Raw genomic sequence first — 20,171 nt, forward strand, 5'->3', positions numbered from 1 at the left:
AAAGCAAAAACATGCAAGTCTAAGCCTAATACATTAAGAAACTGTTTACAGGTAAAATCTCACCCTCAGAGATGTTCCAATAAGCTTCTTTCACAGACTAGACTCCTTCCTAGTCTGGGACCAATCCTGTCCCCTGGTACAGTACTTGTTAGTTCCGGCAGACATCTTAGATGGAAAGCAGGGGTGTTCTCATGACTGGCAGCTCCCTTTGTTCTGTTCCACCCCCTTTTATAGCTTTGGAACAAGGCGGGAATCTTTTGTCTCTCTGGGTCCCCACCTCGCCTTCTAAACGGAAAAGTACCAGATTTAAGATGGATTCCAGTGTCAGGTGACATGATCATATGTCCTGTGAGACCCCAGCCTTCATTCTTCCTGGGCTGGCCTAAACGTACACAGAGTAAGTAATCGTAAGTAAACAGAGCCATTTACAACCAATTGTCCTAGTCAATGGGAGCCATCAAGATTCTAAACCACCATTAATGGCCCACACTTTGCATAATTATATGAGTTATACTTGATATTTCTAGCTTCAGATACAAGAATGATACATACATACAAATAGGAGGAATATATTCAGGAGGGTATGATACCTTACAAGAGACGTTTTGCATAAAGCATATTCCCGTTACATCATATTCACACTCATAAGCATATTTCCATAAAACATATGGAGTGCAATGTCAAAGTAAGGTTATACGTTATAATTTCATGTATATGGTTATGAGGCTGAAAATGTATCCTCATGACTTAAAGCAAGCCCAGGCAAAAACTCTCCAAGAGCAGAGAGGCAGTTCACACCTCATCAGGGTAGGTATGGGACAAACCCAGCCCAGCCTCACAGGAACAAAGACACTGGGCTAGGCAACAACAAAAGGATCTGTTACACTCTCGAGTGAGTCACTCCCCTTCCTTTGGTCAGTTTGGAACTGTGATGAAGTAATGCTCACCTGACTCTGAAGTGGGGATTGGGGTAACAAAGCCAAGAGGGAAGAAAGGACATGATAAAAAGGAGAGACATTTGCCATGCTCTCTCTCTCTCTCCTCCATCTACATCTACAGACACCACACCAAGCGACTGAAGCGCTGATCAAAGGGGAGAGTCTGGCTGAAGAGCAACCAGCCAGCCTCTGGTGAGAAGCATCTAGGTTTGTAAGGGCACTGAAAGTGTTAAGATTAGCTTAGAATGCGTTTTACTTTTATTTCATTTGACCAAATCTGACTTGTTATGCTTTGACTTATAATCACTTAAAATGTATCTTTATAGTTAATAAATCTGTTTGTTTATTCTACCTGAAGCAGTATGTTTGGTTTGAAGTGTGTCAGAGACTCCCCTTGGGATAACAGGCCTTGTACATATCAATTTATTTGTTAAATTGACGAACTCATACAAGCTTGCAGCATCCAGCGGGAATAACTGGATATTGCAAGATGGAGGTTCCTTGGGTTGTGTCTGGGAATGGAGATATTGGCTAGTGTCATTTGGTTGCACAATCGAAGGAGAAGCTTACATGCTAGAGGCGGTGCGTGAACAGCCCAGGAGTGGGGGTTCTCACAGCAGAGCAGGGTAAGGCTGGCTCCCAGAGTCAAGGATTGGAGTGACCTAGCAGATCACCGGTCCGGATAACACCAGAGGGGAACGTCACAACATCCCATATAATTGTTACAATGGTTCCCACATTTAAAATGTCCTAGATTTACTCATTTACGAAGAGTTTAATTAACATATTTACCAGCAGTGCATAGGACATCGCCTACTGGTAGTTTATGCTGCAAATTACTCTATGGCACCAAAACCACAAAGGAACAAAAACATTTCGTTTTTAGATCAGATCATTTTGGACCTTTTAGTCCAGTATCCTGTCTCTGGACTAGTGGCCGCTTCCAGCTGCTTCGGAGGATAGTGTAAACTCCATAACATACCTATGGAGGAAATTTCTTCCTAACCTCAGACAGTTAGTCATTTTTATTCTAGTTAATGTAATTATGGCTATCATTATTATTAATGTAAATGACTAACTGTTTGAGTCCTATTAAGCAATTTGCCTCAGTAATATTTTGTGCCAGTAATTTCCACAGGTTAATTACACATAGAATAAAAAACATCATCAGTTGTAACGCACAATTGGTATAATTAGTATTAAGATAATTAATTTAAAGTGATATTACTGGAGATTATTAAACCTATAGACACGACACTGAAGTTATTCACTTTCTGATATTAGATTATCTATAACCAAATCCTGAGAGCTGCTCATGTCCATTCTAATGTAGGTGTGCACGCCGCATGCACCACCGCTGGAAAGTTTTCCCTTCGGTGGTATCCATCGGGTCGGCTCCAGTGCGCCCTGGAGTCACGCCCTCATGGCGCGGTATATAGGGATCTGCTGTCCTGCCACCCCTTCAGTTCCTTCTTTCCGCCCATGTCGGTTGCTGAAACTTCTATTTGTCCTTGCACTTGCAAGTACTCTCCCCAGCCGACATCGTTTCCTGTATATAGTTTAAAAACTTAGTAGTTAGCTGTTATGGTTCCGTATTAGTTAGTAGTAATATAGTAGGATCCCACTTAATGGGGTTCTCCCCAATCCCTGGCACTGGGACATGCCTCGGTCTCCGGGGTTCAAGCCACGTGAGGCTTGCCACAAACCTATGTCCGTTAGTGACCCCCTCTCAGCTTGCCTCAAGTACCTGCATGATTGCTGCAGGATTTGTAAAGGGTTCAAACCCTACATCCAAAAAGAAAGGGACCACAGACTCAATTCCTCCTGCAGGAGGCGGCTCTCTGTCCAGTCTCAGAGACAAATTATGCCAACTCGGCACTGAGCACCTCTGCCTCGGTGAGAAGGGCACGGGCTTCTCTGAAGGATAGGCACTGCAGCCCGGCCTCTCCAGCACCGAGGAGGAACTCCTCATCTGCGTCCTGGAATTCGCAGCATCGCCAAAGTTCTCTGGTGCAGAGGAGATCTACTCCTCATGGGGACAGTCGGCACCAATCCCAGTAGCCGGTGCCGTGTAAGAAACAATGCAAAATGGACAGTGGATATTTCCCCACTACAAAGCCCACTGGTTGCAAGGAAATCAGCAGAGCTAGAGCCGCGCAGAGCTACTCGGACTCAACAGCAGCCAGTCTGTACCATCAACTCTGGCCCCAGGGAGGGAACCATTGAGTCTGGTGCCATTGGACTTTCCTCCAAGGGAGAGCCATAGAAGCGCAAGACTGGCACTTCCATCTACACCAGAGGTATTCCAGGCAGCACGGGACCTGATGTCCCTACCGGTACCTCCATCCTCCACCAGGTGTGAACTGGCACTGGAGGCGAGAGCGGCTACGGCACTGAGACCCCAGTTGCTGTCGAAGGGGAAACCAGCGCTGATGCCGCAGCACTGGTCACCCTGCTCCCAGCATTGATCACCAGTACCATCTGGCACCGCTCCCCCATGGTCACTAGGAAGTGAATCCTTGCCCCCCAGACTCGGAGCTGGAATCCTATAGCTCCCACAGGAGCCAGCACCAGTCTGACCACCGGTACCCGATGGCAGATATGGGCCAGAGGTTTCCACCAATGTCCCGGCCGGCACAGTGGCAGATGCCTGTGCAATGGCCATTTTGGACTCCTTGGGCCCAAGGATCTCAGTCGAGGAGGTTGTACTCTGTCCCATCGGAGGATAGAGCCCCACTATCTCCTCCCACGGTACAGGAACAGGCCTCAGGTATTGAGCCCGGTACCATACCTCAGCGACCAGCACCATGGGATCTGTTAGATGTTGATGGACAGGAGCAAGGCCCGGAACCAGTCCTTGCATCCTCTTCCTCCTCCCCTGACGAGGCGGTAGCGGGAACCTCGATTGTGCCCACGCAGGATGATCACAGGGAACACCACGATCTACTAAGGAGGGTAGCCCAGAACCTTTATGGTCTTGCCATCACATGAGCAGGTTGTGAAGGGCTAGCCAGGAGATACCAAGCATCAGGGGAAAGTGAGGAGAATGGATCATGCCAAATAGTAATGTTTCTCAGTGCCTCTGAATCATAGCCTCCATTACTGGACCAGAAGACCATCAATTGTCTCTATATGGTTAGCAGTGGCCTTTTGTTGCAGGGGATTCTGCAGTGTCTGGCCTGCCACTACATCTATGAAGCAGTCAGCTGTGCCGGAGTTGATGAGGGCAGGCAGGTTGGGAATTTTCAGGGGTGCCCCAGGTATGTGCAACTGGACTGGCACCTGCAGGTAGGGAGCCCTCGGGCAGAGCTCCAGGTGTGTTCCAGTCTAGACTGAAGTCTGGGGTTGATACAGGGCAGGCAGAGATGGAGGGACCTGACTCTCTGCCGTAGAAGCAGAGGTGGTGCTGGTGTCATCATTCCTTTTCTCTGGGGGTGAGCCATCAACGAACCACCTTCACCTGCACTGACTTAGGCCTGGTCTACACTACGACTTTAATTCGAATTAACCCTGCAACCGTCCACACAACGACGCTATTTATTTCGATGTAAAGGGCCCTTTAAATCGATTTCTGTACTCCACCCCGACGAGTGGAGTAGTGCCAAAATCGATTTTAGCAATTCGAATTAGGGTTAGTGTGGCCGCAATTCGATGGTATTGGCCTCCGGGAGCTATCCCACAGTGCATCATTGTGACCGCTCTGGACAGCAATCTAAACTCGGATGCACTGGCCAGGTAGACAGGAAAAGCCCCGCGAACATTTGAATTCCATTTCCTGTTTGCCCAGCATGGAGAGCACAGGTGACCACAGATAGCTCATCAGCACAGGTAACCATGCAGGCTGATAATCGAAAAAGAGCACCAGCATGGACCGTGAGGGAGATACTGGATCTGATCGCTGTATGGGGAGAGGATTCAGTGCTTGCAGAACTTCGTTCTAAAAGACGAAATGCAAAAACTTTTGAAAAAATCTCCAAGGGCATGATGGAGAGAGGCCACAATAGGGACTCAGATCAGTGCCGTGTGAAAGTCAAGGAGCTCAGACAAGCCTATCAAAAAACAAAGGAGGCAAACGGTCGCTCCGGGTCAGAGCCGCGGACATGCCGCTTTCTACGCCGAGCTGCATGCAATTCTAGGGGGGGCTGCCACCACTACCCCACCTGTGATCGTGGATTCTGGGTCGGGGATAGTCTCATCAGCGACGCCTGAGGATTCTGCTGATGGGGGAGAGGAGGACGAGGAGGATGAGGATGAGCTTGCAGAGAGCACACAGCACTCCATTCTCCCCAACAGCCAGGATCTTTTTATCACCCTGACTGAAGTACCCTCCCAAGCCAGTACCCAAGACTCTGACCCCATGGAAGGGACCTCAGGTGAGTTTACCTTTTAAAATATAAAACTTGTTTTAAAAGCAAACGGTTTTTAATGATTACTTTGCCTGACTTTGCATTCGCGGTCAGTTCAGCTACTGGAAAAGTCTGTTAACGTGTCTGGGGATGGAGCGGAAATCCTCCAGGGACATCTCCATGAAGCTCTCCTGGAGGTACTCCGAAAGCCTTGCCAGAAGGTTTCTGGGCAGTGAATCCTTATTCCCTCCTCCATGGTAGGACACTTGACCACGCCATGCTTGCAGCAAGTAATCTGGTATCATTGCCTGACAAAGCCTGGCAGCGTATGGTCCCGGTGTTTGCTGGCATTCAAGCAACATCCGTTCTTTATCTTGTTGTGTAATCCTCAGGAGAGTGATATCACTCCTGGTAACCTGGTTGAAATACGGAAACTTAATTAAGGGGGCAGAGGTGGCCGTTCCTACTGGGCTGTTTGCCTGTGGCGGAAAATAAATCCTTCCCTGCAGTTAGCCAAGCGCAGATGGGAAATTGGCCCTGAGTTTTTCGCGTTTGGCTAGCAGGGATCTTCCCTGTTACCAGCCACGCGGTGGGGGGAGGGGTACCGTGATCATCCCAGAGAATTCATGGCGGGAGGGGGGCGGCGGGGGGGGGGGTTAGTTTGGTGCCTGCAGGGATCTTCCCTGATACCAGCCACGCGGTGGGGGGGAGGGGTACAGCGATCATCCCAGAGAATTCATGGCGAGAGGGGGGGGTGGTTAGTTTGTTTTCTGGTGCTGCTGAATGTTAACAGAAAAACCGCAGCACTCTACAAGCTATGCTTGGTATGTGGGAAAGGAGGGCGCAGAAGCTGTAAGACAATGGCTTACCATGGCCGCATGCAAGCCGAATTCTGTTGCCCAGACCTGTGATCTCTAGCAGCAAAGCCACAGGCACTCAGCATTAAGAGGCAAAATGCGACCTTGCACAGAAATCACATGTGCTATGTAATGTGAATAGTGTTGGTCACCATGAAAGAGTATAAGCATTGTTCTGCAAAATGTAGCTTTTTAAAAAATTCTCTCTTTTTTCCCCTCCCTACAGCAGCTGCAAATTCCTCAAGCCTCCCTCCTCCATCCCGAAGGTTATCACAGATAAGGCGTCGTAAGAAGAGAACGCGAGACGAGATGTTTTCTGAAATTATGGAATCCAGCCGCAGTGACAGAGCTCATCTGAATGAGTGGAAGGAAACAGTTTCAAAGTATAGGAAAGAAGTCAGTGAACGTGAGGACAGGAGGGACCAACGTGAGGAGAGGAGGGACGCTCGAGATGAGAGGTGGCGGCAGGAAGACCAGAGGATGAAGGATGCAACGCTGGGGCTGCTGCGTGAGCAAACAGACATGCTCCGGCGTCTGGTGGAGGTTCAGGAACGGCTGCTGGAAAACAGACTGCCGCTTCAGCCCCTGTTCCACCCTCCCCCCTCCCCATGTTCCGTATCCTCCTCACCCAGACGTGTAAGAACGCGGGGGGGGGGAGGCTCCGTACACCTTCCCATTCCACCCCAGTAGACAGCCCAAGCAAAAGGCTGTCATTTTTTTAACCTTTTCTTTGTGGCTTTTTCCTTCCCAGCAATCCTCCTCCCAAATACTACCCGGGTTCCCTCCCTCTTTTTCTAATCTATTAATAAAGAATAAATGATTTTTAAATGATAGTGACTTTATTTGGTTTGAAAGAAAGCTGGGGGAAGGGGCAGGGTGGGTTCCTTACAGAAAATCAGTCAATAAAGGGGGCGGGTTTTCATGAAGGAGAAACAAACAGATATTTCACACTGTAGCCTTGCCAGCCATGAAACTGGTTTTTAAAGCTTCTCTGATGCACAGCGCTTCATGGTGTGCTCTTCTAATCGCCCTGGTGTCTGGCTGCGCGTAATCAGCAGCCAGGCGATTTGCCTCAGCCTCCCACCCCGCCATAAAGGTCTCCCCCTTACTTTCACAGAGATTGTGGAGCACACAGCAAGCAGAAATAACAATGGGGAGATTTCTTTGGCTGAGGTCAGAGCGAGTCAATAATGAACGCCAGCGACCTTTTAAACGGCCAAATGCACATTCTACCACCATTCTGCACTTGCTTAGCCTGTAGTTAAACAGCTCCTGACTCCTGTCCAGGCTGCCTGTGTATGGCTTCATGGCATTAAGGGGTAGGCTGGGTCCCCAAGGATCACGATAGGCATTTCAACATCCCCAACGGTTATTTTCTGGTCCGGAAAGTAAGTCCCTTGCTGCAGCCCTTTAAACAGAGTAGTGTTCCTGAAGACGCGAGCGTCATGAACCCTTCCCGCCCAGCCCGCGTTGATGTTGGTGAAACGTCCCTTGTGATCCACAAGTGCTTGCAGCACCATTGAAAAGTACCCCTTGCGGTTTATGTACTCGGTGGCTTGGTGCTCCGGTGCCAAGATAGGGATATGGGTTCCGTCTATTGCCCCACCACAGTTAGGGAATCCCATTGCAGCAAAACCATCCACTATAGCCTGCACATTTCCCAGAGTCACTAACTTTCGTAGCAGCACCTGAGTGATTGCTTTGGCTACTTGCATCACAGCAGCCCTCACAGTAGATTTGCCCACTCCAAATTGATTCCCGACTGACCGGTAGCTGTCTGGCGTTGCAAGCTTCCACAGGGCTATCGCCACGCGCTTCTCAACTGTGAGGGCTGCTCTCATCTTGGTATTCTGGCGTTTCAGGGCAGGGGACAGCAAGTCACAAAGTTCCATGAAAGTGCCCTTACGCATGCGAAAGTTCCGCAGCCACTGGGAATCGTCCCAGACCTGCAACACTATGCGGTCCCACCAGTCTGTGCTTGTTTCCCTTGCCCAGAATCGGCGTTCCATGGATAGAATCTGCCCCATTAACAACATGATCTCCAAAGCACCGGGGCCCGTGGTTTCACAGAATTCTGTATCCATGTCCGTGTCCATGTCCATGTCAATGTCCTCATCATGCTTGTCGCTGCGCTGCCGCCGCCGCTGCCTCCTCGCCTCGTTTTTCTGGTCCTGGCTGAGCATAAACTCCACGAGAATGCGCGAGGTGTTTACAATATTCATGACTGCTGTCTTGAGCTCAGCGGGCTCCGTGGTATGGAGTCTGCAGTGTTCACCCACCCAGGAAAAAAGGCGCGAAAATGGTTGTCTGCCGTCCGTTGCTTTCATGCAGGGAGGGAGGGAGGGAGGGAGGAGGTGAGGCTGTACCCAGAACCACCTGCGACGATGTTTTTTGTCCCATCAGGCACTGGGATCTTAACCCACAATCCCAATGGGCGCGGGAGACTGCGGGAACTATGGGATAGCTATGGGATTGCTACCCACAGTGCAACGGTGCAGAAATCGACGCTAGCCCCGGTACTTGGACGCACACCATCGAATTAATGTGCTTAGTGTGGCCGCATTCATTTCGACTTTATACAACCTGTTTTTCAAATCCGAATTATATAAATTCGGATTAATCCCGTAGTGTAGACATACCCTTGGTCACAATACCTGGATTGGGAAGTTGCATGACCCCACTTTTTTTCCTCCATTTTTTCCTGTAACCGATTGTCTATATGGATGGAGGCCCATCAGGGCATCCAGACTCACAGGCATCTCTACCTGGGCTAATTCATTTTTAACTTCTTGCAGCCCCCACTGGAACTGGTCCATCTGTGCTACCTTGTTCCAGTCTGTATGAGTCGTGAGGTGGGTGGAATTGCGCAGCATAGGAGGCTATGGTGCCCTGCCCCATCAGACCGTCCTTGGGGCAGCTTCTGCCATTCAAGTTTGGTGTGGATTGTCAAATAGTACTGACATGGCTTGGAAGAAGACTTCCTAGTTCGACAGTACTGGGCTGTCACACTCCAGCAAGGGGAAGGCTCAGTATAATGCTTCCCAAAACAGCAGGCTGCTAATCAGGCTCACCTTTGCATGATCAGTAGTATAGGACTGAGGCTGCATCATGAACAGGAGGCGGCACTGGTTTATAAAACCCTGGAATCACTGGTGATTAGCATCAAACTGTTCCAACAGATGTACTGGGGAGCAGGGCTGCATGAGCTGTGTCTGGAGTGCAGCGTTCTCAATACACTACTGTGTTACTTGCTCCTGCAATACCTGGTTCTTCTAGGTCAGCTGGATGACCTGGGCCTGCAGAGCTTGATTGTCCACCTGAAGGCAGGCACCCCACTCAAGCATGTTCGGTGCTCCTGCAGTGTTAGCCAGATCCATTCTGCTGACAGTAGGCCCACTCCTGTGCCTTAAGTGGTCCATGCAAACCGTCACAATGGGATGTAGGTGGTATGAGTTAGTGATCAGAGCAGGAGTTGGGAGTCAGGCCAGATCAGATACCAGGAGGTCAGAGTCTAAGACAGGCCAGAAGACAAACCAGGAGGCAGGTGCCCAGGAGATCTGTAGTAGGCAGTAGGAGCAGGTATAATTGGGGAAGCAGTCTAAAGCAGAGAGAACCCAGTTGCATAGACAACTTCCTGTTCCTGTACTTGGTTTAAAAAGAAGCTGTGGATCAATCTGGACCTACATCATTCTGCCAATCAGATTCCAGGACTGGAGTTTCTCAATGACCGGTCCATAAACTGGCACCAGTCCCTGAGATCTCCCTGACACAGAAAGGCACCAAGCCGGTCCCTGGAATCAAAAAGGTTGAGAAACGCTGCTCTAGATGAACTATGATGGAGTGGGTGCACAACTGGTTGACAGACCATATGCAAACAGAGGTCAGTCCAGAGTCCAGAACTATTAAATATTTTCATTAATGACTTCTTGGATAATGGAGAGGAGAATATGCTTATAACATTTGTAGATGATACAAAGCTGGGAGAGATTGCAAGCACTTTGGAGGACAGTATTAGAAATCAAAATGACCTTGACAAACTGGAGAATTGGTTTGAATTCAGCAAGATGAAATTCAGTAAAGACAAATACAAAGTATTACATTTAGGAAGGAAAAGTCAAATGCACAACTACAAAATGGGGAAAATGGTTAGGTGGTAGTACTCCTGAAAAGGATCTGGGGGTTACAATGGATCACAAATTTAACATGAGTCAACAGTGTGAAAAAAGCAAGTGCAAAAAAAGGGTGTATCATTCTGCGATGTATTAACAGGAGTGTTGTATGTAAGACACGGGAGGTAATCATCCTGCTCTACTTGGGCACTGGTGAGGCCTCAGCTGGAGTACTGTGTCAAATTCTGGGTGCCACACTTTAGGAAAGATGTGGACAAATTGGAGATTATCCAGAGGAGAGCAACAAAAATAATACAAGGTTTAGAAAACTTGATCTATGAGGAAAGGTTAAAAAAAGTGGATGTTTAGTCTTGAGAAAAGAAGATTGAGGGGGAACCTGATAACAATCTTCAATTATATTAAGGGCTGTTATAAGGGCCAAAAGTAGGACAAGAAGCAATGGGCTTAATCTGCAGCAAGGAAGATTTAGGTTAGATATTAGGGAAAACTTTCTAGTTATAAGGGCAGTTAAACTCTGGAACAGGCTTTCCAAGGAAGGGTGTGGAATCCCCTTAATTGGGAGGTTTTTAAGAACAGTTTGGACAAACACCTGTCTAGGTTTACTTGGTCCTGCCTCAGCATTGGGGACTGGACATGACTTTTCAAAGTCCCTTCTAGGCCTACATTTCTATGATTCTATAATATGTCCATAATATGCAGCATACAAGCCTGGCTTCTTCAGATCTTTATAAGAATGTTAGCATCCTCTTTCTTTTCAAACATTTCTCAGTGTTATCCGCAAATCCATCCCTCGCAATAGAAATGTCACGGGGCAGCAGATATATTTATAACATTTCCACCCTTTGAGCTCTGATTGGCTCAGCTATAAGGTGAGTAAACAGGAAGTGTCTTGCCTACAATGAAAACATCCTATACTGCTTCTGAAACAAATATAGAGCATGTCTAATAACCGCCACACCCTATTACTGGATGTTTCAGAGCAAACTGATCTGCCCTGCACTCTGCACATGTGCTGAGACACAACATCACAATGTTTTAAATGAGCTGAAAATATTTTTGTTTTGTCTATCAGATTGTGTTCTCACACCTTTGTGGATATCGCAATAATGGACTCAATATTACTATCATGATGTACGAAAGGTTTAAACACAACAAATGCTGTGTGTGTGTAAGTTAAATTTTTCTGGGATAAGATAAAGTTTCTATCATGTGTGGTTAATGAACTGGTAGAGGCTGAAATCAAAGAGGAATCTTTACAGGTAAAGCACCAAAACATGGATCAATCAGTTAATTCTAATACAACAAGTGTCACCACTTTATTTGCATTGCTTATAGAAGGGATCATTGGACAGCTAGGCCAAAACCCTCTGTGTGCACAACAGGATCTACCATGACATTATCAGGCCTTCATTCTCCTCCCCATGAAAGGTGTCCTGACCAGCTCAGGATAGAAAGAAGGAGCAAGATCACCTTAAATTTTAATCTTACACCATTTATTGAAATTTTGTCATTCCAAAATTGATATCTATGAAATATTGCAAAGGCTTTTCTACAGGAAAGTTCAGATGAGTGCTCCATAACATCACTCCTTCTCTTTGGACTTAAAATATCAAACAGGATACACATGGACTACACATAATTTTAAAAATGTTCAAAACAGGTCAAAGACCTGATGATTAATAGTGTGTTGGGGAAGGATTTCTGCAATCTTCTATGGTTGCCCTGGCTGCTGTTGACAAAACTAAGGCTACCTTACTCTTGCATGAAAGCATCCACACAGAGGTTTACAACACTGTAACATATGTGCATTAACATCACACCTTCAGTGTCACACCATCTAGACAAGCCCTTAATAAAGGTAATTGAGGGTGGGAAAGCCTCTGTTAATTCCTTTAATTTAAAATGCTTTAACTGGTTTTCCATGACACCTACACAAATAGGGGGCAGCAGACAGTCACACATAAATGCATCTTATGGGGAAGGAGCAGTGTTAGCCACACAATCAGTATCAGAATTGTCAAGCTATGAATAATAATGGTTCATTTGACATTTGAGTCAGCATTACAGTCTGTCCTCAGTGTTAAGAAAATATATGTTTCTTCTGTGGGAAAACTATTTGCTATCTCCTTGTGAAAACATAGTGGAGACAAGGCACTTTAGTTTCACCAAATGCAAAGGAGTAACAGAATAATTCATTTAAAAAAATCCTTGATTTTGGCAGTAGAGAACACTACACTTGTCAGAATGAAGAACATCCCTGAAATATATCATAACAAAATATGTAACATACATAAAAGGCTATGAAATTAAAATATGTAATTAGTATAAACAATTCATAGAAAAAAAACAGCATTTATGTATGCAACAAATGAAGTGACAGAAGAGTAAAGTGTTTGTGACGGGTTGGATCACAGAAACCCCCTTGGAAACTGCCAACTGATGTGCCAAGACTACTTCTGCTCCTGCTTTCCCTGCCAGCTTAGGACTCCAGCACCCTATCTTGTTGAGCCAGACATGCCAGTCTGCTTCAACACAGACCCAGGGTCTGAACCGCGTGCCCCAAAGCTGCAGACTTAACTGAAAGCAACTTAAGAAGTGTTCCTGTCTTTAACACTCAGATGCCCAACTCCCAATGGGGTCCAAACACCAAATAAATCTGTTTACCCTGTATAAAGCTTATACAGGGTAAACTCATAAATTGTTCACCCTCTATAACACTAATAGAGAGATATGCACAGCTGTTTGCCCTCCCCCCCCCCGTATTAATACATACTCTGGGTTAATTAATAAGTAAAAAGTGATTTTATTAAATACAGAAAGTAGGATTTAAATGGCTCCAAGTAGTAACAGACAGAATAAAGTGAATTACCAAGCAAAATAAAATCAAAAACGCAAGTCTAAGCCTAGTATAGTAATAAAACTGAACACAGATAAAATCTCATCCTCAGAGACGTTTCAATAAGTTTCTTTCACAGACTGGACGCCTTTCTAGTCTGGGCACAATCCTTTCCCCTGGTCCAGCCCTTGTTTCAACTCAGGTGATAGCTAGGGGATTTCTCCTGATGGCTGCCCCTTTTGTTCTGTTCCACCCACTTATATATCTTTTGCATAAAGCCGGAATACTTTGTCCCAATCTGAGTTCCCACCCGCTCCTTCTCAATGGAAAAGCACCAGGTTAAAGATGGATTCCAGTTCAGGTGACATGATCACATCACTGTAAGACTTCATTACCCACTTGCCAGCACACAGGTCTACAGGAAGACTTACAATAAAACAGAGCCATCTACAGTCAAATGTCCTGGTTAATGGGAGCCATCAAGATTCCAAACCACCATTAATGTCCCACAATTTTTATAATTACAATAGGCCCTCAGAGTTATATTTCGTATTTCTAGTTTCTGATACAAGAATGATACATTTATACAAATAGGATGACCATACTCAGTAGATTATAAGCTTTGTAATGATACCTTACAAGAGACCTTTTGTGTGAAGCATATTTTAGTTACATTATGTTCACACTCATCAGCATACTTTCATAAAATCATATAGAATGCAACGTCACAGTGTTCTCTTCAGTGTTTGCAGGATGAGGAATTACTTGTACAAATAAGGATTTTAAATAAATTTTCACTTACAAACGGCTGCGGAACCACGTTACTGGAAGTCGAAAATGGTATTGAATATTATAGGAATGTACAACCACTTTAAATATATGAATTTTTTGGCAGAGTTAACAGCGAAAGTATGAAGCTAGCGTGCCCTAAAGACTCAGAAACAAAATGGAAAACTAAAAGAACCCGAGATATATTTATGTATTTTAATTTCAGAACTTTTGGGTATATAACTCATGATTTTTGAATACTTATGGTTGTCAATTTATCTTGGGGTTGTATACCTGTATTTAGTAAAAAAAAAAAAAAAAAAAAAAAAAAAAGTAGAAATTTGCCTTTGAGAAGGATTTCACAAAAGATAGCATTGTGCCCTCAGGCCAGATACTGAGGCAACTGGTGGGATTTTCTAAAACATCAAGATGCTTTCAACCTTTACAAATCTGGCCTGTGGTGAATATTTGGGAACCAAGTTCTACAAACAAGTGGTGACGTGAAAAAAGCTGGCTAGAGAGGCAAAATAACCGTTGACAAAGGCAATCGCTATTGGTGGATCAAAAGAAACTAAGTTTTGACACGAAAGCAGTCAGCCTTAATGTCACATGACACCATAGAATACATTTGTACATCAAATACAAAAAAACCCCCCAAAAATATTAGAATGAAAAACTAACATATGCCAATACAAACAGGAAGCAGTCCTATAAACACTGTGAGCGGTGACTGCTGAAGCTACTAGCAACTATTAATATTTTCAATTATTTGCTATGAAAGTATCACTTAAATAGTGCAATAAAATCTACACAGTGGTAACGAAGGTAAATGATGACATGCTAAGAGTAATAAAAATAATCATTTAAAAAAGGAATGAAACTCCATTTACAGCAGATTACAAGAAAAGGGCAGGCCAGCTCAAGGAAACGAGAACAGCAGTTGAGACAAACGTGAACTACTACGAGGCATTATACAGATGTATACATTGATACGGGACTCCTTTAAACACTGATGATTTTAATTGTTGGAGGGGGAAGGCGTCTGTAAAATGTTTCACTGACTCAAGTCTTCTTTAGCAGCTCAATACATCATATCAGAAAGGGAGGGAAAAGCTGCTGGGCAGGTGTTGGGATGAAATGCGCCTTTAAGCACAGCCCTGGGCAGTGGGTGCACACAGGGCTGCCCAGAGGATTCAGGGGGACTGGGGCAAAGCAATTTTGGGGGCCCCTTCCATAAAAAAGTTGCAATACTATATTCTCATGGGGGCCCCTGTGGGGCCCAGGGCAAATTGCCCCACTTGCCCCCCCGGGCAGCCCTGGGTGCACAGCTGCACTGTCCTGTGGAGAGGAAGCAGATGGCTCACTGCATCTGGGTAACTTTCACCCGCTCTGCCCCCCCCCCGGCTGGGGATTTCCTCTTTGCCCCCTTCTCAGCCCCGACTCCTGCCCCCATCCCTGGTTTTACCCCTCGGCCCCGCTCCTTCCCCTGCCCCAGCTGTTTGCCCCCCGCCTTCCCTGCGCTGTGCCCCGCCCGGAGCATCGTCACTGGTCGGCCTCAGGGCCCGCGGTTTGTAACCTCGCAGGGAGGCGGGCCTCGTCACAAAGGGGCTGTATATGGGCGCGATCGCACCGGACTCAGACCTGCGCCGCAGCCCGCAGCGCACAGCGCTACCTGCCAGCCCCAGACAACCCGAACCGCGAAGCGAGATTCGACCCCTCGACAAGGTCGTGTGCGCATGCGCCACAAGCCTCTGCGCTGCCTCCTCCCTCCCTCCGTAGCCAGAGGGAGCCCCGGGAGCATGCGCCGCAGGCGAGTTCGGCGTTCCCTAGCAACCGTGAACACAACACAGAGGTGGAGAGGGAGCTGCCGATAGGCCCCGGCGGCATCCCTGGGCAGTGGGCACCCCTCGCGCGGGTGAGTGGCACGTTCCCCGCGGGACTGGGGGTGGCGGGGTGTCTGTCCGTCGGGGTCAGTGGCCGTCAACGCTCGTGTGTGTCATGTGTGGGGGAGGTGTAACGTCTGTCTGTCTGTCTGCCTCCTGCCCTTGCAGTGTCTGTGTGCAGGGGTCTCTGCCTGCTCCCAGCCCAGCTGTCCTTAGGGAGGAGGGGGCTCAGTGCCTGGGGGCGTCTGCTTGCTCCGCACAGCTCCCCTCCTCTGATGGTCTTTGGGCTCTGATTGTACATCCTAGTTTGTCCTGAGATTTCCCCCATTTAAAAATTCGGGTAAATCTGCTTGTGCCAGCATCACTGGGGCAGCGATGGTTTATATGAGGCAATTTAGGAAAACACTGTATCAAGGCAAGGTCCAGAGACACAGTATCAGGTACCTGCAGGAAAGGCTTGGCTTGGCTTGGGTGGGGTGGGGTGGGGTGGGCATTGCTGTCCCTAAATCGAATCATTTTCCAGTCTTCATTAGTAGTTAACAACTGGTCTAGGTCAGCAGTGCTGGCACTTTAGCTTTTGTGACTGGTATTCTAAATTGCCTCTTTCTAGACCCAGTCCAAATCCTGCTGAAGTCAATGTGAGTTCTTTCTATTCTATTGACTTCAAGGGGAGCTGGATCAGACCCTTAACGGTGAACTCTAGTAACCTGGAGTCTCTGCCTGCTTCCCATTCATTTGTGGCTACTCTGTTCTCTTGGATGGCTTGTGGTCATGTGCCAACTCCAGGCTTCAAAAATCAAGGGTCAAGGTCCCCTAAAAATGAGTTTTTAAAATATTAATTTTACATTCTTTTTATCTTCCTTCTGGCTTTTGAACTTTTAGGGTTCCCATTTTCAAGCTTTTCTCCACAACCATGAGGGACAGAAATTACTTTAAAAAATAAAGTAAAAGCTGAGATTCTCAGATACTCACATGACCGCAGTAAACAGGGCTTTAAGAAAAACACCAAATGTTGCAATACTTGTGATAAAATCTTAAGAGTTGGAAACATTGTGAAAAACTGTGTGAGAATGCACACAATTGAAATGGGAACCAAGAGGCACTGTTTGTTGCAATCAGGATCTAAGTTAGTAAAGTGGCACAGCTGCCTGAAAAGTTAGGAACCTCTGATTTATATGACCCTTTAAAATGGTTTGCATGTGAAGCAGTGGCAGACACTTCTTGACTTGGGTATTAAAAATATCCTGCTGCTAATGTTCAGAAAGTGATTGCATAACTGCCATGTCTCATTTATTTTAATTCATATTAAAGCAGTTCTTCTTCAAGTCTCTCTCCCTTGGGATGAGGGATTTTGCTGTGTGTCTCAATGTGACATTTAAAATCTCACACATAATTTTTAAAAATCTCCCTCATTCAAATTGTCACAGCTTGGATTCTCCAAGGATATATACTATGTCTGGTGTTATGTAATATGTTAGTTAATGGTTTGGAAAAGGGAGAGTACAGTGAGATGGCAAAATTTGTAGATGAGACCAAATTATTTAGTTTAATCAAGATTTAAGAAGATTGTGAGGAACTCCTGAGTGACATAGCAAAGCTAGGTGAAGGTGAAAGTCATTGTTGATAAATGCAAGGTAATGTACATTGGAAGAAATACTTTGAACTTTGCAGTCACATGAATGTGTTCTAAATTATCTGTAACCACTCAGGGAAATGACTTGAACAACGTTGTGGACAGCTCAATTAAAACCTCTGTCAAGGAACTTGGTAGAACCTAAAATTTTATGATGCAACGTTAGAAGTCATTAGTACAAAGTAAACTGGAATTCTGTATTCATTTCTGGTCATCACATCTGAAAAAGATATAACAGACATTGAAGGAGAGGAGAGACAACCAACAGATATGATTAGAGGCATGGAAAGACTGCTAAATTAAGAGATTTGGGGTGGGGTGGGGTAGGCCTGTTTTGAGAGGTGACAATTCAGAGAGAACAATAAAGAAGGATATAAATAAAATGAATAGTGTATAGAAAAGATAAATCATGTACATACATTTACTCAGCCTTATAATACAAGAAAAATGGGATGGTCTATGAAATTGAAAAGCAACACATTTAAAACTAATGAAATCATGTTTACATAATGCATACTTGACTTGTGGAACTTCTTAGCCTCCATGATATGTTGTGGCAACAACATAGAATTAAAAAAGGGATTAAACATTTCTACAGATAATAAGAACATCAACAGTTGTGTTAGATTAAAAAAAAAACTGTTATAAACCCTCATGCTTCAAGGAATTAGTAAACCACTAACAGATGCAAGTTAGGAAGACTGATTTGAGGGCAGGTTTCGTGCAACTTCATCTGAAGTATTTGGTACATGCCACTGTCAGAGGCAGGATACTAGACTCCATGAACCTGTTCTGATCCAATATGGTAATTTTGTCTGTTCCTAACAAACCCTGTTGTTGTTTTCTTTTTATTTCATTTCTACCCATTAATTCAATTTCTTCATTTATTAAACACTGACTATGCTTTGTACTATACAAAACAGAGAAAGATACCATTTTTGCCTCAAATATCCTACAGTCTTCATAGGACTTGACTTGAATGTTTTCAGCTGCACATGTACAGGGATTGAGTGACTCACCTACTAATCTCTGTATCCTCATGATAAACATTTTACTTTGAGTTTTTCTGAAAATAAAATGTAGTAGTTCAGTACTTTTTCAATATACTATTTTTGTCACAGGATAAGGTGACATAGAAGGTTGGTAAAGGGCATATGGATCCTTGTACATCTAGGATGCCTGCTCAGATTTGAGCCAAATGGGTGATTTCTATACTTTTTCAATATACTATTTTTGTCACAGGATAAGGTGACATAGAAGGTTGGTAAAGGGCATATGGATCCTTGTACATCTAGGATGCCTGCTCAGATTTGAGCCAAATGGGTGATTTCTGTGGCCAAGGCCCAGATTGGTGTCATGGGCTGTTTGTTGAATTATCTGAAACAAATTAGTAGATGAGATTCGTTCTTAGTGAAAAAAGTCACAATAGAAAATCCTCACAATTGGTATCCAATTTGATGGTTTCATAATCTGAGGGTTCAGTGAGCATGAAGACTGAAATCCCCTCTCACTGAGGGTCTCTCTTCAGAAGAGGTCTAAAGTATGTTTGGGGAACAACATGGAAAAAGGTAACCCTACCAATCACTGTTAGTATTGCCAACTCTTGTGATTTTATCACAAGTCTTGCGATATTGGTGTATTTTTAAGACCCCGGATCCTGGAGTCATGTGAGAATCTCAGCTTCCATGAAAAAATAAACAAGTTTCTAGCCCTTATGGTTATGGAGAAAAGCTTGAAAATGTTATTCAAGTGGACACTAAAGGTTCAAAAATCAGAAGGCAAATAAAAAGAACAGTGTGGTGGGGTTTACAGATGATCCCACAGAGAGATTAAGGAAGGGAAGGAGCAGTATTGTCTCAAGAGGGCCCCCTCCTCCCCAGAAACTACAGCACATGCTTTCAAGTGGAGCAGAGTGAAGGAGTCGCTTTCTGAAGGGAGGAAGCCAGTTTGAATGAGGAGAGGGTGAGGGCCTGGTGTACCGGGTTTGGGAGGTTAGCTCATACATGGGGGACAGGATGTAAGAAAGCTCAATGATGGGACTTGGAGAAGGAAAGAAAGGGAGTTGCAGGGCTAGCATTACTGTTGGAGCAATAAGAAATGAGACCTGAGATGTAGGCTGGGGCACAGGCAGGGCCTTTGATGGTAAAGATGAGAAGTTTAAACTTGATGTGGTAGGCTAGGTTGTAGTAATCAAGGCAGGAGATGACAAGCATTTTAGCTGTTGGGACAGAAAGAAAGAGTTGGATTTCTATAATGTAGAAGAAATACCTAGACTTTATTTAGTCTAATTAGTTTTCATTTTAATTACGTCAAACTAATTAACATGTTGAAAAAAAAGAATACATTTCTGGGTCCTTCTTAGGAAAAGCTTGAAGCTGGTGGCAAAGGTTGCTGTAACACAGCCACAAGCTCTCCTAGAGCAGGGCATTGTCAGCTCCAGAAGAGGATCAAATGATACATAACTGCTCAGAAGTTATCCTTACATCCTTCTCTCTCTACCCCCTCTCCATAGGAAGTAATTGCCCCCAGAACTGACCTCTGATTTCTTGACAAAGAGGTAAGTTCCATATCTGGCAGTGCTTCTTTCTTATTCCTTTGCTTTGTCTCACAGCTCACTGCTGCTAGTGCTTGCAGGGTCTTAGGCTGTTCCTTCTTTCATTTGAGTTTTAGATAATGGGTGAAGGGAAGCACTGGAGCCAGTTAGTGCTTTATAAGTGCAAATATCTGATCACACCACAGTGTAAGTTTTTGTTTGGTATTAGAAGTAGACATCTGGTACC

At 45.3% G+C, this 20,171-nt stretch overlaps 1 protein-coding gene across 6 annotated transcripts in view; it reads left to right on the forward strand.

The window, feature by feature from the left end:
• The first annotated feature begins 15,701 nt into the window (after positions 1-15,701).
• The window catches only part of ARMC3 (armadillo repeat containing 3), a 103,417-nt gene continuing 98,947 nt past the window's right edge, over positions 15,702-20,171 (forward strand). For all 6 annotated transcript variants that reach the window (XM_054020681.1, XM_054020682.1, XM_054020684.1 and 3 more), the window contains exons 1-2: positions 15,702-15,790; positions 19,904-19,948. The gene's annotated coding sequence lies outside the window, so the exon portion shown is untranslated. The remainder of the gene's footprint in view (positions 15,791-19,903; positions 19,949-20,171) is intronic.

The sequence above is a fragment of the Malaclemys terrapin genome, chromosome 2 (genome assembly GCF_027887155.1).
Source record: "Malaclemys terrapin pileata isolate rMalTer1 chromosome 2, rMalTer1.hap1, whole genome shotgun sequence".
Taxonomy (NCBI): domain Eukaryota; kingdom Metazoa; phylum Chordata; order Testudines; family Emydidae; genus Malaclemys; species Malaclemys terrapin.